Source organism: Dermochelys coriacea, chromosome 14 (genome assembly GCF_009764565.3).
Source record: "Dermochelys coriacea isolate rDerCor1 chromosome 14, rDerCor1.pri.v4, whole genome shotgun sequence".
Classification (NCBI taxonomy): domain Eukaryota; kingdom Metazoa; phylum Chordata; order Testudines; family Dermochelyidae; genus Dermochelys; species Dermochelys coriacea.
The window spans coordinates 36,671,711-36,682,073 of NC_050081.1; the positions used below are offsets into that span (position 1 = coordinate 36,671,711).

The 10,363-nt window shown below is 54.4% G+C and overlaps 2 pseudogenes; both read right to left on the bottom strand.

Annotated features, from left to right (window-relative positions):
* Positions 1–10,363, bottom strand: part of LOC119842653 — a 1,040,433-nt pseudogene that overhangs the window by 725,926 nt on the left and 304,144 nt on the right.
* LOC122456600 lies at positions 1,653–8,116 on the bottom strand (annotated as a pseudogene).

Here is a 10,363-nt window from a genome sequence, read left to right on the forward strand (position 1 = left end):
CTCCGGGACTCAGTTTCCCCACCTAAAAATGGTAGTGATAATCCATCATTTGTCTATTTACACTGTGAGTAGTTTGGAGAAGGGACTGTCTCTCCCTATGTGTCTGTGCAGCACCCGGCACAATGGGGCCCTGATCTCAGCTGGGGCAGGGACTGTCACTCCCTGTGTGTCTGTGCAGCGCCCGGCACAATGGGGCCCTGATCTCAGCTGGGCCAGGGACTGTCTCTCGGTGTGTGTCTGTGCAGCGCCCGGCCGAACGGGGCCTTGATCTCCGATAGGTCATATAGGTGTATGGTAACATAAACAGTAATAATAATGAGGCGATCAATTACTACAGTGACAGGCATCTAGATGGAAGACCTAGGATATCTCTAGGGGCTTGTGGACACAGATTGCTGCTGCAGCCCCGATGCAGCTGCACCCCTGCAGTGCTTAGCGAAGACTCTACCTACACCGAGCGGACGGCTTCTCCCGCCACCTCCGTGAGAGGCACCTCTTCCTGAGAGAAGCTCTCCCCTCGACATAGTGCTGTCTACGCTGGGGTTAGGTCTATATAAGGGTTGAGTTTGGTCACAGTGGAAGCAAGGTGTATTGAACACCGAGGGGAGGTTGAAAGGGGAAATAGCAGACGGAAAGGAGCCCATATAAAACAAAACCAGCCCCTGCCACCTGAAGCCTAGACTTCAATTGCATTAGCCAGGAGGGTCTCTTGTGGGTTGTCTCCCGCCGCAAGTTCTCCCAGCGTTTAACAGCCAGACTGGCTGAGACCCTCCCTTGGGCAGTGAGGACGCAGTGTGTGACTCTGTCCCCCTTGCAGCTATTTTTCTTCCCAGCTGGTCCCTCTCGCTCGGAGACACGTGCAGTTTACATGTAGACCGACCGACTGACAGCCAAACCAATTTCGCTCAGGCGGGCAGCGTTTGTCAGCTTCTGGTGGCCGCCTGCCCCACTTCCCAGCCCTAGAGAAGGGGATGTCATGGGTGGCACATGAACCTCCTGTTTGGGGAGGCTAGCCCCCGACCCCGCCCCTTCTGCTCAAGACCCCGCCGGAGCCCTGAGCCCCTCACTGTGGCCAGAGAAGACCCTGCCCCAGCCTGCCGGACAGCCCCAGCCACCAGCCTCCCTGCCCCAGCTGGGCTGCCCCAGTGCTGGGTAGCTTGAGGACTCTCCCCAGCCGCTCCGAGTCCCAGACTGCTGGATGGTCGGCCTGCCCTAGCCCCAGCCTGCTTTGGGAAGAGAAACAGCCCGGGCTGGGGCCACAGGGGAAGAGCGGGAAGCAGGAGGGGGGGCTCAGGGTGGAGCATGGGAAGGGCCACACCTGGCTCTTTAGGGAAGCTCAGCATCTCGTGGCCTGCGATACCCGCTGCCCATGGGGGATGTCCAGGTTGCACCCACAGCTCCTGCCGCATCAGCCGTCCAGGTGTCTCTCGGTACTTATGAGGAGCAGTGTGATGCCAGCTTCCTGTAGAGACCTTACATGGCACCTTTTGGCGAGCTAGGATGGAGAGAGCAGTCCCATGGTGTCGTACCCCCCTCCAGCCCTCTGCCACAGACGGGTCACAGATAGGGCTGGTGTTAGGGGCTGTGTCCCGGTTATCGGGTGGGGTCAGGTATGGGGGATTTGTAACCCATTCGTTCCTTTTATTATCCATTTATTGTTGTGGTGTGTAATGTTATGATTTATACACTGTTACATATAATTAATGTATGCTAAGTAGATTTAAGTTGTAGGGTCACAGAAATATAAATTTGATTAGGATTCAAGAGTGATAAGTATGCATAAGTACATTACACAAGAATGAGGGGTCACCCAATAAAATTAACAGGCAGCAGCAGGGTCAAAACAAACAAAAGGAAGTATTTCTTCATACAATGCCCAGTTAACCTGTGGAACTCTTTGCCACAGGATGTTGTGAAGGCCAAGACTATAACAGGGTTCCAATAAGAACTTCATGGAGGATAGGTCTATCAATGGCTATTAACCAGGATGGGCAGGAATAGAAAACCATGCTCTGAAGTGTCCCTGCCCCATTGCCTAGCAACCAGACTGGTGGGGCCAGGTTTACAGGCTGTATCCCCATCGCCTAGCAACCTGACTGGTGGGGCCAGGTGTAGGGAATGCATCCCTGTTACCTAGCACTCAGGTTGTGGTCCTGGCAGGGTGGGTTTTCTGTCTCCCTCAGGGGCACAGAGTGATGCGGGTGTTGGGGTCCCAGAGCCAGAAGAAGGGGAAGAGCATCTCGGTGAAGGAGGCTGTGAAAGTGAACAGTGGGGTCAGGTTCTCGGCGTCATAGAACGCCACCCGCCCCGCTTCATAGTCCAGACAAACCTAGATCCTGTGAGGCCTTTGGCTTGGGGCTGGTGGCCATCGGGACAGGGGAAGGAGCAGGTACCGGCCCAGCTCCACAGCCCACACGCCGTGCTGGGGCTGCAGCTCCGTGGGGTCCCTCCTGTTCACAGACTCCTTCGCTACCCCCACCGCCCAGCCATCCTCGCCCCCCACCTCCACCTCCCAGTGGTGCCAGCCCGAGGAGAAGCCCTCAGAGCTCAGGATGCAGGAGGCCGGGAAGAATCTGCGGTGGGCGGGCAGCCCCAGCTGTTCCCATGCCACACGCTGTGCCGGTCTAGGGACACCACAGGGGAGTGGCTGGGTAAGGGCACAGATATAAGTGCTGGGAACTAGGCAGGCTGGAGGTGCTGCACCCCTGGCTTGAAGCGGTTTCCATCATATCCAGGGTTTACAGTTTATATTAAAGGGTTTACAGCTCTCAGCACCCCCACTGTACAAATTGTTCCAGCACCCCTGGGCACAGAGACACATAGGGACAGGGACCTATGGGGACAGGGGCAGATGTGCCTGACTCAGTGGCAGATGCTACAGGTCAGCCAGGGTCTGCTTGGGGGAACTCCCTAACAATCCCTCCCCACCCCCAAAAACCCTGTTCCATACTTTTCCCACCCATACCCCCAAACTGTCCAAGTTCACACCCAGGCTCCTTCCCAGCAATTTACTTCCCTCTCCCTCAGCTCCTCCATTACCCCTGACTCCCCCAAGCCTGCTTCTGAGGGGTGCGGGAAATAAGGTTCTGTAGTGTAGTGTCAATGAATTATTACTCTGAGTTCCGTATTAATACACCTAGTAAGGAATCTATTTGTCAAAAAACATTTTCTGAATCTTTTTGTTCTCATTGTTACAGACACACCTGCACACTGGTATTTTGAAATAAATGACCAAAAATAATTGAAACTGGCATGATTATATTGTGTTATTTTGACAAACAAAATATTCTGCGCAGAATTTGTAATTTTTTGGCGCAGAATTCCCCCAGAAGTACAATCAGCAGTTCAGCATCTGGCCCTGCACCCCCATCAGCTCTTCAGCAGCTGCACTGCCAATCAGCTGTTGAGTGGGGCTGCCCCACCACACGCTCCTCTCTGCCCCCTATGCTCCTCACTGCCCGTAAGGGGGCAGCAGCGGGCAGGAGGTGCTCAGGGGAAGGAGTCTCAGGGGAGAGGGTGGAGCAAGGGCAGGAAGAGATGGAGTGGGGGCGGGGCCTTGGGGGAGGGGGCAGAGCCAGTGTGGGGCACCCACCGGCAGAACCAAAAGTAAAAATGACAGGAAGCCCCCCAAATCTCCTACTGCTCAGCAGAGACTCAATTACACTACAAATAATTAATCATTTAGATTGGAAGGACCTTGGGGCAGGGGCTTCCTTACATGTCTTACTTTTATTTATGTAGGGTCGCTCCAGGGTAACAATAAACAACAATAACAATGCCACTGCTTACCCTGGCTCTCCCACATCTTGTCCTGGAGAGCTCTCCTCTTGCGGGAGTGATGCCTGATGCTCTCCTCCAGTTCAGCCGTGGGCACAGATGCCAATTTGGGCAGCAGCATCTTTTCATACCTACGGGAAACAAACAGGCACACGCCAGAGGGGCTCTGTATTAAGGGCACAATGTGCATGTAAGTGTGCCGGGGGAGCATCTCTCAGCAACGTTGGATCCAGAGGGCACAGCTGACCTGCAGTAGGATACTGGGTCTATTTGCCAACCCCCAAAACTCCCCCTGGGATCTGAGAGTCAAGCTGGGTTCTTGGCATCTAGCCAATGACCAAGGAGAAAAGTTTGGCAGGGACAAACAGGCACCTGTGCAGCCCCGTCCCTCCTCTCCCCCCCCCAGTTACACCCGTGCAGCCCCCCACGTGGCCCCCCGTCCCCTCCCTGCTCTGCCCCTTGGTGGCCCCCAACGCAGCCACCCCCCATACCTCATGCAGCCCTCCCATCCCTTTCCTGCCCCTCGGTGACCTCCATGTGACTCTGTTCCCACTCTTCAGTGACCCCAGCACAGCTCCCCCCATTTCTGCCCCACACCTGGCAGCCCCCATGTGACCCCCCCATTCCCACTGTGGGCCCCCTGTTCCCTTCCTGCTTTGCCCTGGGTGACCCCCGTGTGGCTCCCCCATCCCCTCTCCTCCCTCCCCACCCCTCAATGCCTCCTTGAATGTCCCTCCATTCCCTTGGTGAGCTCCCCCAGGACCCCAACACAACCCGCACCCCCTTCCGCTACTGCCACCGGTGCAGCCCCCACCCAAGCCCTTCTATAGGTGGGTGTACAAGCTAAAACCAGTTGGGGCTTCCAGGCCACTCTGCTGCTGATGTAGAAGCAGGAATATTCTGCAGCTGGGATGGGGAGGCCTCTCCCTCCGCCCCCTCCCCAATACCAGAGGGCATGAAGGAAGCTCCTACTTGTTCAAGGTGCTTTCGGCATCCTAGGTGGGAGAGAAAGAAGAGACCGTCAGCTCTCCAGCCACAAACTGGGCTCAGTGGCCCAGGGGCTGGAAGGGAAGGTGGGAGGTGTATTTCTGGAGTGGGAGCAGGAGTATTGTGGACTATGGTTAGGAAGGAGACAATGATTCTTGGGCCACTCCCTGTCAGATATAAACTGGCACTGCTTGGCCGTGTGTCAGAGCCCCTTCACTGCTGGGAACAGAGGGTGACTCTCTGATAAGTCCAGCGAGCCAGGGGAGCGCTGGCAGCATGGGATGGTGGAGAGGAGTGGCAAGATGGGGGTCTCTCTCTCTCTCTCTTCCCCCCCCCCATATCTCTCCCCCTCACCTTGAGGAGCTCAGCAGCCGGCACTTCTCCTCTAGCTCGGCTACCAGAACATGCAGCAGAGTTGCCCTCTAGTGCAGCCGGCTGATGTTCTCCTGCCGCAGCTGCTTCACACCCTGGGCCACATTACCCAGCCCTTTCAGCAGGAGGCGCTCCTTTTCCTGCAGCAGCCGATACAGGTGCTGGAAGGTGGACACCACTCGCTGCTTCTCGGCCTTGGTGTGAGCCTGTGGGGGGCAGGGAGAGAGGGGGGCAGGTTGGGACATGGGACGCATAGCCACGGGCACCTCAGAGAGGAGGGCGTGGTATTCCCATGTCAAGGGGCAGCGTGGGATGTGTGTGAGCAGGACATGGTAATATACAATGGAAGGAGGAGCCGGTGGACAGAGGGGTGCAAGCATCCAACGTGTTTTTTGATAGAAAACTGGGTTAACTGGCAGCAGTAGTAGAGCTGTTATCCTCTACAAAGGACCAGCCCCTAGAAGGAGGGACCCATTGAGATATCCAGCCTGAACTCTGTCTCTATAATGACCTATCTTCAAAACTGGTATCCCACAGCACGGATCACGTAAGCAAAGGAAGTAACTTCATTACCTAGCAGCAGTAGTAGAGCTGTTATCCATTGGCAGGACCAGCCACTAGAGTAGAGCTGCTCAGAAATTTCCATCATAAAATACTGATTTGTCGCACGTGAAAGGTTCTGTGGGAATTTATCTGTTTTGACTAAACGTCTGCAGGTGCAGGAATTTCTGTTCAAAGTGAGAGTTCTACACTCCCAGAATAACCAGTAGCCCAGTTATTAAATGGCCATTTAGCTAGGATGTGGAAGACGGAGGTTCAAATCCCCATTCTGCCTGATTGGACCAGGAACTTGAACCTAGGTCATCCACCTTTGAGGAAAGTGCTATAACCAGGGAGTTCTGGGATACTCTAAGGTCAGGCGCCCTCCATCTCTTCTGTTGAAGCTGCTCCATTTTGCATAGATCAGTGGTTCTCCAGCTTTTTTTTTCGTGGACCACTTGAAAATTGCTGAGGGTCTCGGCAGACCACTTAATGATCTTTCCAAATATTGTTTGTACCGTTAGCTAACTTTTCTAAAGTGCTTTGGAGAAAAGCGCTATATATATTAAAAAACCCTTAATAATAATAAACTTTTTTGTTCTACAAATAAAAGCACACAACTCATATTTTAATATCAGTAGTCTTACCTTCCTAATGTGATGGATGTGCCTTCTGTCCCCCACCGCAGCAGCCCCCAAGCTGGGACTGGGAAGGAGGGGGGTCTCTCCCTCTTCCCCCCGCTGCGGCAGCCCCTGAGCTGGGGCTGGGAAGGAGGGGGGTCTCTCCCTGGGAGCTGCAGCCCTGAGCTGGGGAAAGTCGCCTCTTTCTCTGGCCGCCACAGCCTTGCATGTCCCAAATTCCCCCCACCCCCTCTTCTTACCCCACTGATCCCTCCCATCTCCCCCTATTCCACCCAAGGCCACCACTTCACTTCACTTCACTTCACTTCACATGTGCATCTTCTCCAGGGTTCAGGCATCTAATTAGTGGAACCATCACGCCTGCGCGGCTCCACTAATTAGGCAGGTGGCCCTTCATTCTCTTGTGTGCAGCTTCCCAGGTGTGCACCTTAGAGAGAAACTATCCACGGACCACTGGTGGTCCGCGGACCACAGTTGAGAACTTCTGGCATAAATAAATAGTCATTGGGCCAGAAAGAGAGACTGACACTGTAGCTCTGGCAGTAGTACCGATAAGCAGTAGTAGGCTATTGCCTTCTATGGGGACCAGCCACTAGAGGGGGACATGAGATGGTGTTGCATCAGCAAAGTGCAGGGGAACCCAAAGGGAAGCCCAGGGGATGAGGAAAGAGAACTTACCAGCAGCGGATCCAGCCTCCTCCCTTTGCGGATGGGGAAGGCCTCCTGGCTGGAGCTCTCATCTTTCAGAATCTGCAGGTGCCTTTGAAATTGGCCCTGTCAACAACGGCGGAAGGATGGCTTGGGGTGGAGGGGTGAGCTGGGAGTAAGAAATCAGGGTTTGGCTCACGGAGAGAGGATTCAGGACTCCTGGGTTCTGTGCCCAGCTCTGGGAGGGGAGGGGAGTCTAGTGGCTAGAGCAGTGGGGGCTGGGAGTCAGGACTCCTGGATTCTATCCCCAGCATTGGGAGGGGAGTGGGGTCTAGTGGGTTAGAGCGGAGGGGGGAGGGGACGAGAGTCAGGACTCCTAGGTTCTAGCCCTAGCTCCTGAACAGGGGGCAGTTGTGCTTAGAGCAGGACTAGGACAACTCCTTGGCTCTGTTACTGGTTCCAGGCTGTGGGAGCCAGGACTCCTGGGTTCTACCCCCGCACTGCCCCTCCCTGCCATGCATGGAGGCCTCTCCCCTCCCAGCCCCACTGCTCTGCTCCAAGCGCCCTGTGTTCGCAGTACAGCTTGAGCCTCTCCTTCTGCCTCTGGCACATGCTGCCCTCTGCCCCCCATCCCAGCTGCCTGGATTTCTCCATCACCTTCCCCAGCTGGGGGTTTGGGTGCAAATGCCTCTCCCGGAATCTCTTCCCGCACTTGGGACAGGAGACGTTTTCTTCCAGTCCTTTCCAGACCTGGGTGATGCAAGCCTGGCAGAAATTGTGCCCGCAGGTCAGGAGTACGGGGTCTTGGAAGGAATCCAAGCAGATGGGACAGGCCAGGTCATCTTCCAGAGCTTCCACAGGGTGAACAGCGGCCATGTGAAACAGAAACTCACAAGAGGGCTGAGCTCCTTCAGGCCCACCCACTTCCTGGAACCTTGCAGGTGGAGTTACACCTGAAAATCAGCCTGTCTAGATTAATAAAGATAAACCAAGAGTGGTGGTGGCAGGGTGTGTGTGTGTGTCCAGGACTCCTGGGTTCTAACTCCAGCTCTGGGAGGGGAGTGAGGTCCAGTGGTTAGCGCACCTGGGCTGGGCATCAGGATTCCTGGGTCCCTCCTCTGGCTCTGGGAGGGGAGTGGTTAGAGCAGTGGTTCTCAACCCAGCTCTGTGCTAAAGGCTGCCAGCCGGCCCAGCAGGGTCGGGGGTCCGGGGCTGCCGGCCGGACTAGCAGGGTCGGGGGTCCGGGGCTGCCACAGGGCTGCCCTACATCCAGGGTCAGGGCTGCTGCTCAGCCCCCCACGGCAGGTTCCGCGTTTCCTGCTGCCCGGTCTCCCGCCCAGGGCTCTGTTCCTGGCCCCACACTGTAGAGGGGTCTCTGGGTGGGAGGCGCTGGGCATAGGGGTCTGTGGGGCAGGTTGAGGGGGGCACGCTGTGGTTCTCAACCCTTGGCCCAGGTAACACATGCGGCCCACAATGATAAATAGGTTGAGAACCACTGGGTTAGAGCATCAGTGTGTTTCTGGGTATTCTAATGGTTGCATTAGCAGGAGTTTGAGCACTGTAATTATTCCAGTATAAAGTGATTTTTATTCCAGATTACTGCCGATTCAGGGAGCTGCTCCAGAATAGATATCCAGGTCAATTTCTCCAGTCTACTGATCACAGTTTCAAACACAATCATTAGCAACTCTGCTTCCCACCAGGTCATAAGCCAGTGGCCTGATCTCATAACCCTCAAGTCCCCTGTCCTAACCCAGAAGCCCCCACTCCCCTCTGAGCCGAGCTCAGGAATCCTGAATCCTCTCTGTGAATCTGGCTGTTGCACTTCTAATTAAATCATTGCCTTTCTAAGTGCCAAGAGCCGACCTCCAGCTGAGCAACCCCGTGTATATTCCCAGAGCCGAGTCAGCCCGGGCACTGCCCCCACAACACTCCCTACCAAGGGGCCTTGGATCTGGTCTGGAAAGAGCCATTGCTAGGAGGATATACTGTTTCATCCAATCAGTTTCATCCAATAATCTTATGTGTATTATGGTAGCACCCAGAAGCCCCAGCTGAGATCAGGGCCCCATTGTGCCAGGCGCTGCCCAGAGACACACAGCGAGAGACAGTCCCTGCCACAAAGAGGCAGGGGAAATTCAGGCACAAAGCAATGCAGTGACTTGCAGTGACACAGACACACACACTGTCAAAGGTGGGAATTGAACCCATATCTTCTGAATCCCACTCAAGTGCCTTAACTCCAAACCCATCCTTGTCCTATTAGCCCACTGACACTTATATTACTTCTCCAGCTCACACCTATTTACCCAGTGCAGTTCCCCTGCTAGGCTGAGACTCCAGAGACCCAGGTTCAATCCCCAGCTCTTCCATCAACTCCCTGTGTGACCATGGGCATGTCCCTTAGCTACTCTGTGCCTCACTTTCCCCATCTGTAACAACCTTGGACTGGGGAGCCAGGATTAGAATCCTGGGGCTTCCAAGCCAGAACTCCCACATCTCTGTTTGACCTAATGGGGATCCTCTCCTAGTGGTGGGTCTAGTATGCTGCACACAGGGGCAGTCGCTAGGTGGCAACACATAAGGAGACACACCCCCTTTCATACACGACAACAGTTATATCGTGCTGTCTGAAGAGGTACCCCCCACACACACTGTAGCCTGCAGGTCTCAGCATAAGAATGGCCATAGTGGGTCAGACCAAAGGTCCATCTAGCCCAGGATCCTGTCTTCCAACAGGGCCAATGCCAGGAGCCCCAGAGGGAATGAACAGAACAGGGAATCATCAAGTGATCCATCCCCCGTCGGCCATTCTCAGTCTCTGGCAAACAGAGGCTAGGGACACCATCTCTGCCCATCCTGGCTAATAGCCATCGATGGATCTGTTCTCCATGAACATATCTAGTTCTTTTTTGAACCCTGTTAAAGTCTTGACCTTCACAACATCCTCTGGCAAGGAGCTCCACAGGTTGACTGTGCGTTGTATGAAGAAATACTTCCTTTTGTTTTAAACCTGCTGCCTATTAATGTCATTGGGTGACCCCTAGTTCTTGTGTTATGAGAAGTAGTAAACAACACTTCCTTATTTACTTTCTCCACGAGTCACTATTTTATAAACCTCAATCATATCCCCCTCCTTAGTCGTTTCTTTCCCAAGCTGAAAAGTCCAAGTCTTATTAACCTCTCCTCCGATGGAAGCTGTTCCATACCCCTAATCATTTTTGTTTCTCCTTCTCCAGTTCCAATACATCTTTTTTGAAATGGGGTGACCACATCAATATAATGCATACACAATCAACATCCCAGGTGACAACCACAACACACACACACACACACACACACAGAGGCCTGTGTCTTCAGGCTACACTATAAAAGCAGCTCAGACCTCACAGAGCAGA